Source organism: Oryctolagus cuniculus, unplaced genomic scaffold, assembly GCF_964237555.1.
Source record: "Oryctolagus cuniculus unplaced genomic scaffold, mOryCun1.1 SCAFFOLD_116, whole genome shotgun sequence".
NCBI lineage: Eukaryota > Metazoa > Chordata > Mammalia > Lagomorpha > Leporidae > Oryctolagus > Oryctolagus cuniculus.
Window position 1 is genome coordinate 188,496 of NW_027208395.1, and position 11,958 is coordinate 200,453.

Below are 11,958 nucleotides of genomic sequence, written 5' to 3' on the forward strand. Positions count from 1 at the left end.
TTTTTTGTTTATTCTACTTAATACATTTGGTTGAATACTGTAATCAATACACAGTTATTCTTAAGTGCTGAAACTTGATTGAAAAGTGATCCCTGTTAAATATAAGAGTGGCAATAAGAGAAGGAAGAGATGTTCAATTTGGGACATGCTCAAGCTGACTTGCTGCAAATGGTAGAGTTAGAAACATACCAGGCGAATCCAATTCAATCCCATCAAGGTGGCATGTACCAATGCCATCTCACTAGTCCCAGTGATCAATTTCTGTTCACAATTGATCATAATGATAGGACTAAGAACCAAAGGGATCACATAAACAAGACTACTGTCTGCTAATACTAACTGATGGAAGAAAAAAGGGGGAGAACAATCCAATATCAGAAGCGGGATACACAGCAGATTCATAGAATGGCAGATGCACTAAACAGCACTCTGGACTCAGAATCAGCCCTTAAGGCATGCGGATCCAGCTAAAAAGCCCATGAGAGTATTTCAGGCATGGAAAGCCAAGACACTCCGGGGGGGGGGGAAACCTAAATGAAAGATCTCCGCGAGTGAGATCCTAGTGGAAAGAATAGGTCATCAGAGAAGGAGGTACCTTTCTCTGAAGGGAGGAGAGAACTTCCACTCTGACTACGACCTTGCCTAAATATGATCAGAGTTGGTGAACTCAAAAGGCTTCCATAGCCTTGGCAACTCATGACAAGAGCCTAGTGTGATTACTGATGCCATAAACAAGAGTGTCAATTTGTTAAGTCAACAACAGGAGTCCTGTGCACTTACTCCTCATGTAGGATCTCTGTCCTTAATGTGCTGTACATTGTGATTTAATGCTGTAACTAGTACTCAAACAGTATTTTTCACTTTGTGTTTCTATGTTGGTGGAAACTGTTGAAATCTTTACTTAATATATGCTAAACTGATCTTCTGTATATAAAGAGAATTGAAAAAGAATCTTGATGTGAATGGAAGGGGAGAGGGAGTGGGAAAGGGGAGGGTTGCGGGTGGGAGGGAAGTTATGGGGGGGGAAGCCATTGTAATCCATAAGCTATACTGTAGAAATTTATATTCATTTAATAAAAGTTAAAAAAATAGATACTAACAAATATCAAGTGTTTTACTTCAGGAAATTAACCAAGAATTAAAAATAATTATATTCAAGAATGAACAGGTGAGTGATGCAGTTGATAAACATCTTATAAAAATTATTGAATATACAGTCTTAATAATGATGGTGACTAATCAAAGGTTGGGTCCTGTGGATAAAAACCTGGAAGCTAAAAGCCAAATTAGAGAAGTATTGGAAATTAATATATAAAGTTTTTTATTAAATGATTTAAAATTCTTCTGTTACTTAGGAAATGATTTGAAATGTTGATAGAATTTAGACATTTAAAAGGTTAATTGTATTAAGACAGTACTAATATCACCGAAATTCATCCAATCTCTGCATTTTTTGGCTTCAACAACCTTTCCCACTGACTTTCCATGCAAGTATTCTAAACATATGATCTGAAAACTATAGTGGATATTATGTCAATTAACCACAGCATCAGTTTCAAGTGATATGATTAAAAATTACATAATTACCCTAAAAATGTTTTCCTCAGCATGTTAACCAAGAAGACTAGCCAGTGGGTCAACATTCTCCTATGGGGGATGTTATCATCCCTCATTTGATATAACTGAATAAGAATTCTAGAAGTGTTTAGTTATGTTAACAAGGTTTCAGGATCACTGATATTACAAAAAGATAGGAAAAATGAGGGAAATTATAATATCGAAGATATGTGGTTTGTATGTTACTTGTCTGCACTTGTGAATGCATACCCATATAACTTTGTGTTTTTGTTTGTCTACCCCATGTGTGTGAGGATCAATGGTAGTCATTCATTCAACAAATATTTATTGATGATTCAGCACAATCCAAATATGATGCTACATGCTGTTTATACAATGCTGAGGAAGATAAACCTGGTCTTTTTCCGAAATGGTAGAATACTAATTAATCAGGCCCATGGTGAGGAAAAGAACCTTGAGACATGCTGTGTTCAAGCACTGTGTGACAACTCTTTTTCTCAAAATAATGACAGGGATAACAAAAATCAATATTATTAGTTTGATGAAACTAATTCCAAAGTTTAAGAGTAAAGAAAAGATCACAATGAGAAGAGATCAAGGATAAGAGATTTAAACATTCTTACTCAAAGGGGAAATTTCTGGAATAAATGATACCATACAATCTAGGTGTGCTGCTTAGAGAGCTTGCCCTGTAGATTTGATGTGCTTTGGAATGGTAGTGAACCTGGAGAAACCTAGAAGAAATATCATCAGTCCCCTAAACAGAAAAATAAGGACTGTAAATCAGAGAACCTAGGTGGGAAAATACAAAATATTTTACACCTGCAGAAAGACACAAACCCCATCACTGTTGGGGCTGAGAAATTATAATCTTATTCAGATTATTAGACAGAGACATGCACCTTTTAGGGAATGGAAAGGGATCTAGTGAATACTACTTTGTAAGACTGAGAGACTTGGGAATGCATAGAATTCTTAGTCCCTTATAATGTTTTTTATTGGGAAAATTCTTCTCAACTGATTGGGAAAGACATTGACTCAGTTGTTCATGAGTGTACATATTGAGATTCTACTTGAAGAGACACCAAATAAAGAAGTAAACATTTCCTATGTGAACACAAGGATAAAAGTACAGAAGGATTCTTCTTATGCATGACCATATTCCATCACTCACTTATCCAATTATTTCCCAAATCTAAGCTCCCAATACACTATTTAATAAGCTGAAGGAAAGAAAAGAGAGATACATTTAAACAAGTATTCACTTATGCCTGGATTGGCAAGAACAACTAGGTTGTTTTTAGATGTATAATTTTAAAACTTATGGTGCAATTAATTCTTAATTATTAGTATTTATCTTGATTTTTAGCACACACTGATTCTAAGAAATACCTCCTAATTTACTTACTTGCTGGTAACAGCATGGCTGCTGCTTTCTGATCTGTATCAAAATGAGAGTAAAATTAATGCTTCCAAAATAATATTAACAAATAAAGACCATAAAGAATGAATATTCAATATCTTATAACCTGTAATAACTCTTTTATAACTCTTTTTGAGCATTTTAATTGCTAAATTAGGATATGCAAATAAGCAACTAGGAAGCAGAGCAGGAAAACAGATTTGCTACTTCCCAGCATAGAATACCTGCGTGAATTTGAAAGTCTTCTTCAGGCTTTGTTGAAACCTGATGTTTAATCCATTAAGAAATAAATAACTATAGGTTGTGACTGCACTGACTGCTAGATAAGAAAGAAGAATGTGCTAGCAGATTAATTCCCCATCCTATTCCACATTTCATAAAATTGTGACAAATTTTTTTAAAAAGATCTGTAGAAGTAAAACTGACACTTCGAGAAGCAATGACATTGAACAGCCCCTGTCTAGACTATAGAGGAACAGTTTTTTTTTCATACTATCTGTTGAACTCTTTACTTAACAGAGACAATCATATGTGTACAAAGTTAATTGAAAATAGATCTTAGTGAAAAATAAGATTGGGAATAAGACAGGGAGGAGGAAGGTGATGGGAATATGGGTGGGAGGGTGGGCATGGTAGGAAGAATCACCATGTTCCTAAAGTTGTAATTATGAAATGTATGAAGTTTGTACCTGTAAAACCGTATAGTTCTGCATGCATTCCTATGGACTTACTTCTAAGGGTACAGTTTAAAAACTTGCCATGGGGCCCCCAAATCCCCTTAAGCTGGGTGGTAAAATAGCATTTTAAGTGTTAAAGTGATCATATGGATAGGATTAAGTGTTTGGTAACAATAATAGATAGATTTAAAAGGGAGCAAGGGCTCCAACCTGGGAAGCAGTCCACACAGCAGACTCATATAATGACTATCACTTTAAGTAGCACTCTGACCTCAAATCAGCCCTTAAGGCATTCTGGTCTGGCTGAAAATCCCATGAAAGCATTTCAGGCATGGAAAGCCAAGACACTGTGGCAAAAAGCATCCTACATGAAGGAAGTGGTCATCAAAGAAGCAGGTACTTTTCTCTGAAGGAAGGAGAGAACTTCCATTTTGCTGATGACCTTGTCTAAATACTGATGGAGTTTGTGGACTTAGAAGAACTCCATAGCCTAGGCATCTCATGTCAAGAGCTTTGGGTGATCACTGACATCATACATAAGTGTGTTGATCAAAAACAGGAGTCACTGTGCACTAACTTCCCATGCAGGACCTCTGCCCTCAGAGAGTTGTATTATGAGAGTTAACAGTAAAACTTGTTTTTAAAGATTTATTCCACTTTAGTGTATTAAATGGAGGATATTCTTATGTCTCACAAGCTATAGTATAGCTATTTAAATCAGCTAAGGGATACATATGGAAATACAATACGTGATAAATTAGGAACCATAAGTCTTTTCCAAGTACAGACCCAGAACACTAATTCATGCTCCCCATGAACACTCATTTTTGTGAAAACTGGAAGACAAAATATAAGCTCCACAACAAGACATCATCTGCAATATAGGACATGCAGAATTCTCAAGAGACAATCATTGCCACTTAATGACTTAAAGAGGAAAAGCCTCTAAGAGATAACATGAAAGTAAAAAAATATAAGAAGAGGAAAACTTGAAAAAAAAAGCTTACATTTCTATAGAAGTTAAAAAAGGGAACATAATCTATTAAATAAGAAATAAAATCCCTGAAAAAAAGACTTTCTGAATTTAAAATTGTTTATAGAAAACACCACAAAAATGATAGGTGGAAGACAAACTAAGAAACATGGAGAAATTCAGAGACAGAATATAAAGAATGGGAGACAAAGAAGAACCAGACCAAAGAAGGGACTGCACTTCCAGAAGACTGAAGGGAAAAATCCAATCGGTAAGTAACCAGGACTCTAAACAGAACAGAGACTCAGAAACCCAGCATGGAGGAACAAAGCATGCCACAACTCTTACCTGTGGCTCCTAGGTCTGGGGAACTCCACCTTACTGACAAAAAGTAAACAGAGAGCTCCACAAATCCAGTCACTGCCACAGACTGGCAGCCATAACTACAGGAAAATTCTACAGTCCTCACTGTCTTTAAATTTACTCTAGAAAGCTAACACTGCTTCTCTCCAAAAATGCATATACATTTTACCTCCCTCAACAAAGCCCTAGACCTGAGCCACTGGAGCACAGCCACTACTAAACTCCATTTCATCTTACGGAGCAGCAGGCATCTCCACTGCCATCAGAAGCCTTTGGAGTCACAGAAATCCACACAGCAAAGAGCAGGCCCTTCAGCACCCTGAAGCTGTGTAATTGCAGGCACAGCGCCTGTGTATGATCTAAGGAAGTTCCTCCTGTGTTTCTCAGGACTCAGTGCCTAAAGCACCTGAAACACAAACCCAGAGGACCAGACATGAGTAAGTCCCTTTCTGCATCTCTTTGTTAAAGGTACAGGGTAGCCTGAGCACAAGCCTCAGTGTCACTGAGACCAGAGATAATCCCTTACATATTTCATGGCTTTTGTATTGTGGCTGTTAGTGTTACAATCTCTGGAGTAACTCACACTTATTGGCGGGATCTGGAGGGCCCTATCTGCTTCAAGCTGGTCAACTACCAGCCCACATTGCAGCCTAACCAGCACATACCCTGTAAGACCTGAGATATTCTACACAAACAGAAATAAAAAAGACAACAGTAGCTACATTTATATCAGATAAAACAAACTTTTGGGCAAAAACTGTAAAAAGAGACAAATTCGCAACACAATGATCAAGGGATTGATTCAACAAATATATGTATACATTTAAACATTTTATATATATATATATATGCACACCTAAATCCAGAAAACTCAATTTTATAAAACAAATATTAATAGACAGACGAATTCCAATGCAATGACAGTGGGGGATTTCATCACCCCATGTTCTCCAATGGACAGATCATCTACACAAAGAGTCAACAATAAAAACCACATGCACCTAACAGACATTCACAGAACATTTTATTCAACACCTTTATAATGTATATTAGTTTCACCAGAATATTCTCTAGGATAGGCCATGTTGTAGGCCCTAAAACAACTCAACAAATTCAAAAACCCTGACATAATATTGTGTATCTTCTGTGACCAGCGTGGAATAAAACTAGAAATAAAAAAGCAAAAGAAAATTTAAAAATTAAAACATAAAGCCTGGAAAAGATACTTTTGAAACAAAATGTCATTTCAGAAATTAAAATGTCCTTGAACTAAACAGAAATGGACACACAATATATTGAACTTATAAGATATAGCAAAAGCAGTATGAGGAGGGAATTGTATAACAATAGGCATCTACATAAATAGAAAGATTTCAAATAAACAATCTTGGGTCACAACTCCACATCCTAGAAAAGCAAAACCAAACTGAACTAAAATTTAGTATAATAAAATATATAACACATATCAAAGTAGAAATAAATGAAAGAAGAACAGTGAAACAAAGAGTTGGATTATTGACAGGATAGATATTATCAACAAGGCTTTAGCTAAACTAACCAAGAAAGGAAAAGGCATAGCATGTATAGATAAAATGACAGCTGAAAAGGAACTATCACAACTGACACCACAGAAATCCCATATGGTGCTGGTTCGAGTCCCAGCTGCTCCTCTTCTGATCCAGCTTTCTGATATGACCTGAGATAGCAGTAGAAGATGGCCCAAGTCCTTGGGCCCCTGTGCCCACATGCAAGACGTGGAAGAAGCTCCTAGCTCCTGGCTTCAGATTGGCACAGCTCTGGCCATTGCAGCCATCTGGGGAGTGAACCAGCAGATTGAAGACCTCTCCCTCTGTCTCTACCGCTCTCTGCAACTCTTTCAAATAAATAAAAAATAAATCTTTAAAAAAAAGAAATGGATACATTGCTGGACATATTTAACCCACCAAATTTCAATCATTAAAACAGAGGAAACCTAAACAGACCAATAATGAGTAGTGTTATCAAATCAATAATAAAATGTCTACAAATGAAGAAAAGCCAAGGACCAGATTACTTTCATGCTGTATTCAACCAAACTTTGAAGTAAGAAGTAACACCAATTCTACTCAAAATATTTTTTTAATTAAAGGAGCAAACACAGACACATTTTTCAAGGCCAGTATTATTACCTTGACACCAAATCCAGACAAGTATGCAACAAAAGAACAAAACTATATATAAACCAATCTCCTTGATAACCAGAGATTCAAAACTGTTAACAAAATACCAGCAAATCAAATCAAACAAGACATCAAAAACATGATTTATCATGAGCAAGTGGGATTTCCCCCAGAGATGCAATGATGGCTAACAAAAGGAAATCAATAAATATAATGCAGGACATCAACAGAATAAAAGACTAAATTTATATAACAATAGGCAACAAATTGGGTTTAGAGGGAACATAGCACCACATAATAAAGGACATATATAACACAAAGATAGCTAATGCCACATTAAATGCGTAAAACAAAGTATTACTCTGGCATCTGAAACCAGACACGAATGTATAGTCTTACTTCCCCTGTTCAATATAATGCTAGATTTTGTCAAAAAGAAAGAGGCAGAAAAGGCATACAAATTGAAAATGAGGAATTCAAATTGTGCCTATTTTCAGATGACATCATTCTCTACATATTTAAACCTAAAGACGCCACACAAAGACCATTACATCTAAGAAATGAATTCAGGAAAGCTTCATAATCCAAAATCAACATGCAAAATCGACAGCATTTTTATATACAAGTAACAAACTCACTGAAAAATAAATCATAAATCCAGTTTCATTCATAATAGCTTAAAAAAACCTTAGCATAAATTTATATCAAGTATGTGAAAACTGCTACAATCATTTTTACAAAATATTAATGAAAGAAATTGAAAAGATAAAAAGAGGAAAGGTTTCACATGTTTATGTATTGGAGGCATTTATATTCTTGAAATGTCCATGACTACCAATGTGATTCACAGATCCAATGTTATACCCATTAAAATATCAATAATAATTTTTAAAGAACTATACAAAATACTAAAATTAGTGCAGAACCGTAAAAGACCCTGACTACCCAAAGAAATAAATCATAAACAAAAAGTTTGAGGCATCGCAATATGGGAATTCAAGAAACTCTAGTGAGTAATTGTAAACAAAATAGCATGGTGCTGATACAAAAGACACACACACTAATGGAAAATAATAGAGATTTCACAAGTAAGGCCATTTACCTTCAGCCAACTAATTCTCAGCACAAGTGCCAAAAACATACATAGAAGAAAACACAATCTCTTACTAAATGGTTCTGGAAAACAGAATATCCATAGCAGAAGATTGAATCCCTTCACATACAACTCTCATGCCAGGTAAGTTCAAAATGCATCAGAAACCTAAATCTAAAACCTGAAATTATGAATATAAGATGAAAACATATGAAATATATAGGATGAAAACATATGATGAAACTTCAAAACACTGGTGTAGGCAAGGACTTTAAGCATAAGACTCCAAAAGTACAGGCAACAAAGGCAAAAATAAACTGGGATTATATCAAACTAAGAAAAGAACAATCAAGATAGTCAAGGGACAACTGAAAGAAAATAGCTGCCAACTATTCATCTGAAAAATTATTAATCAAATATATTAAAAACTCAGCATAAAATCAGTTTAATGATTGGCAAAAGATCTTAATAGACTTTTCTCAGAAAAATACAAATGGTCAACTAATGTGTAAAAAGCTTCACTATATTAGCCAATAGGGAAATGCAAATAAAAATTAGAATGAAGGGGACTGGTGCTGTGGTGCAGCAGGTGAAAGCCCTGGCCTGAAGAGCCGGCATCCCATATGGGCGCTGGTTCTAGTCCCAGCTGCTCCTCTTCTGATCTAGCTCTCTGCTGTGGCCTGCGATAGCAGTGGAAGATGGCCCAAATCCTTGGGCCCCTGCACCTGTGTGGGAGACCCAGAGGAAGCTCCTGGCTCCTGGCTTCGGATCAGTGCAGCTCCAGCTGTTTCAGCCATCTGGAGAGTGAACCAGCAGATGGAATACCTCTCTCTGTGTCTCTACCTCTCTATGTAACTCTCTCAAATAAATAAAGTAAACCTTTAAAAAAATTAGAATGAAATATCATCTCACTCCTGTTGGAATGGCTTTCATCACAAAGATAAGAATAACAAATGGCAAGGATTTAGGGAAAAGGGAACATTTACACCCCTTAGAGGGAATGCAGAGTACAACAGCCATTGTGAAGAACAATACAGAGTCCTCAAGAAACTAAACACAGAATTACCTCATGACTTATGTATCCCACTTCTGGGTCTATATCTGAAGGAAATTAAACTAGCATATCACAGAGACACCTGTACTTCAACATTCACTGTATCATTATTCACAATGGTCAAGCCAATGGAATCAATGTCGAAGTCCACAACAGATGAATAGCTAAATAAATAAATGTGGTATGGATACACAATGTAATATTATTCACCCTTGAAAAAGAATGAATCCCATTCACAGCATATTGGATGGAACTAGGGGGTCATTATACTAAGTAAAATTACCAGGACACAGAAAGATAATAATACAGTTCTCTCTCATATGTAGAAATTTTAAAAAGTAAATATGATCTCATAATACTGATTACTAGAGACTAGAAAGAGTGTAGAAGGAAGCGGATAATAGGTACCAGAAAATTTTAGCTAGAAGAAGTGACATGAAGTGTTCCACAGTGGAGTGGAGTGACTGTAGTTCACAATATACTTTACATATGGGATTGAAGAGCTGGAAACAAGCTTGTATTCACCAAACATAACAAAAGGGTAATGAAATGAAAAGCTAATAATACTGATTATCTATTTTGATCAGTTTACACTGAATAAACATGTTTAAATATTTCACTGTTTTCCATAAAAATAAACAATTTTTACATGTTAAAAAGCAAAGAAACACTAATGGAGACACAATGCAATTTACTGGTGATAAAAATAGAACAGTTAGTTCTCCTCAACCCATAGCCATTATAGCAATTTATATATCTAGATTCATAATTCTGACACAACCTATCAAATTTCAAGTATTTGCTTGCTTACCCAGGTACTATATTTGCATAACCCAAGATGAGTAATTTCTAGGCACTTTATATTCTTTTCTTTACTAATTGTACTTAGTTTATTTGTTAGAGGCAGCTAATTTATTCCTTGTTTCCTCAGGTTGGACTTCCAATAAACATTAAATGAAGGAATGACTAATTTATTAGAAACTAAACTACCATATATTTTTTAAAGATTTTTATTTATTTATTTGAAAGGCAGAGTTACAAAGATGTAGAGGCAGAGAGAGAAAGAGAGAGGTCTTCCATCTGCTGGTTCACTCCCCATATGGCTGCAACAGCCAGAGCTGGGCCGAACTGAAGCCAGGAGCCAGGAGCTTCTTCCCGGTCTCCTACGTGGGTGCAGGGGCCCAAGGACTTGGGCCATCTTCTAACTGCTTTCCCAGGCCATACCACAGAGCTGGATAGGAAGAGGAGCAGCCGGGACTAGAACTGGTGCCCACATGGGATGCCAGCACTGCAGGCAGAGGATTAACCTACGGCTCCATGGCACTGGCCCCTAAACTACCATGTATTAATAATCTGCTTGTCACTGCATTATTTTACCACTTGAGGGTATTCAAATACATTTAGAAATTGGGGCCAGCATTATGGTGTGGCAGGTGAAGCTGCTACTTGTCAATGCAGGTAACTCATTTGGATGCTAGTTCAAATCCTGGTTGTTCCACTTCCGATCCAGCTCCCTGATAATGGCCAAGAGAAAGCAATGGAACACGGCTCAAGTGATTGGGCCTGTGCCACCCATATTGGAAACCCAGATGAATCTCCTGGCTGTTGGCTTCAGCATGGCCCAGTGCTTGCTGTTGTGGCCATCTGGAGAGTGAACCAGCAGCAGTTAGAAGTGTTTCTCTTCTCTTCTCTTCTCTTCTCTTCTCTTCTCTTCTCTTCTCTTCTCTTCTCTTCTCTTCTCTTCTCTTCTCTTCTCCTCTCCTCTCTTCTCTTCTCTTCATTTCAAAATAAATAAATATTTTTTAAAAAAATTAGAAATCAACTGGATTACCAATTTATTCTTAGTTTTCAACATGTATCTTAAAATGGCCTTCTAATATACTTACTTGCTGGCATATGTGTGAGTGCTACCTTCTAATCTTGACCTAAAAGAAATTGAAAATAATGTCTCCAGTTAATCCTAAGGAAGCTGATCAAGTTTGTGATTGAAAGTCAATATATCTTATTAGCAGTATTTTATCTTTTATAAGACTAGTTACTGATAAAATAACATCCAAAGGTCACTGAACAAAAATACAGATGAATAACATTTTCATTAGCTTATATACTAAACTCACAAAGCACACAAATTTCAAATACTGCAGTGAGAAGAGCATCAAGAAAGCACAGGATTGCTTTATTCCCGTATCACTTCTAAACATCAAGTATACATTTGACTCTCATATCTGATTCTGACCTTTGTACTTTAATTTTTAGCTTTTTATTCATGTTAAATAAATGATAACAACTTGTAAATAAAAATCTATACTGACTTCTTGACAATCTGATAGAGTTAGCTGGCAAAGTAAATTTCCCTTTCCATTCTTCATTTAGAAGAGTGTTAAAAAAACAGTACACAACTGCAGATAAAGGAAATACTTCATCTAATATCCATAAAAATGATAAAGCTTAAAGATCACAGTGTAAATAGGAGTTAAGGATTAAAAATTTGCAAAACTATCTAAGGTAGTTATACACACTTGGAACTACAGACTTAATATTTCTGTCTTACAAGGAGTTGAGATACTTGGCACTTACATGTGGAGAAGCTGTAAATCTAACTAAACCAGGGAGCCAGAGTGACCATATCACCCATGAC

General features: G+C 36.1%; 1 non-coding gene across 1 annotated transcript in view; it reads right to left on the reverse strand.

Moving 5' to 3' along the window:
• LOC127485930 (uncharacterized) overlaps positions 1-11,427 on the reverse strand; it is a 31,437-nt gene extending 20,010 nt beyond the window's left edge. Inside the window, exons 1-2 of the transcript XR_011386161.1 lie at positions 11,207-11,427; positions 2,987-3,019 (exon numbers count right to left, since the gene is read on the reverse strand). This is a non-coding gene — a transcript (uncharacterized protein). The remainder of the gene's footprint in view (positions 1-2,986; positions 3,020-11,206) is intronic.
• Between the last annotated feature and the right edge of the window lie 531 nt (positions 11,428-11,958).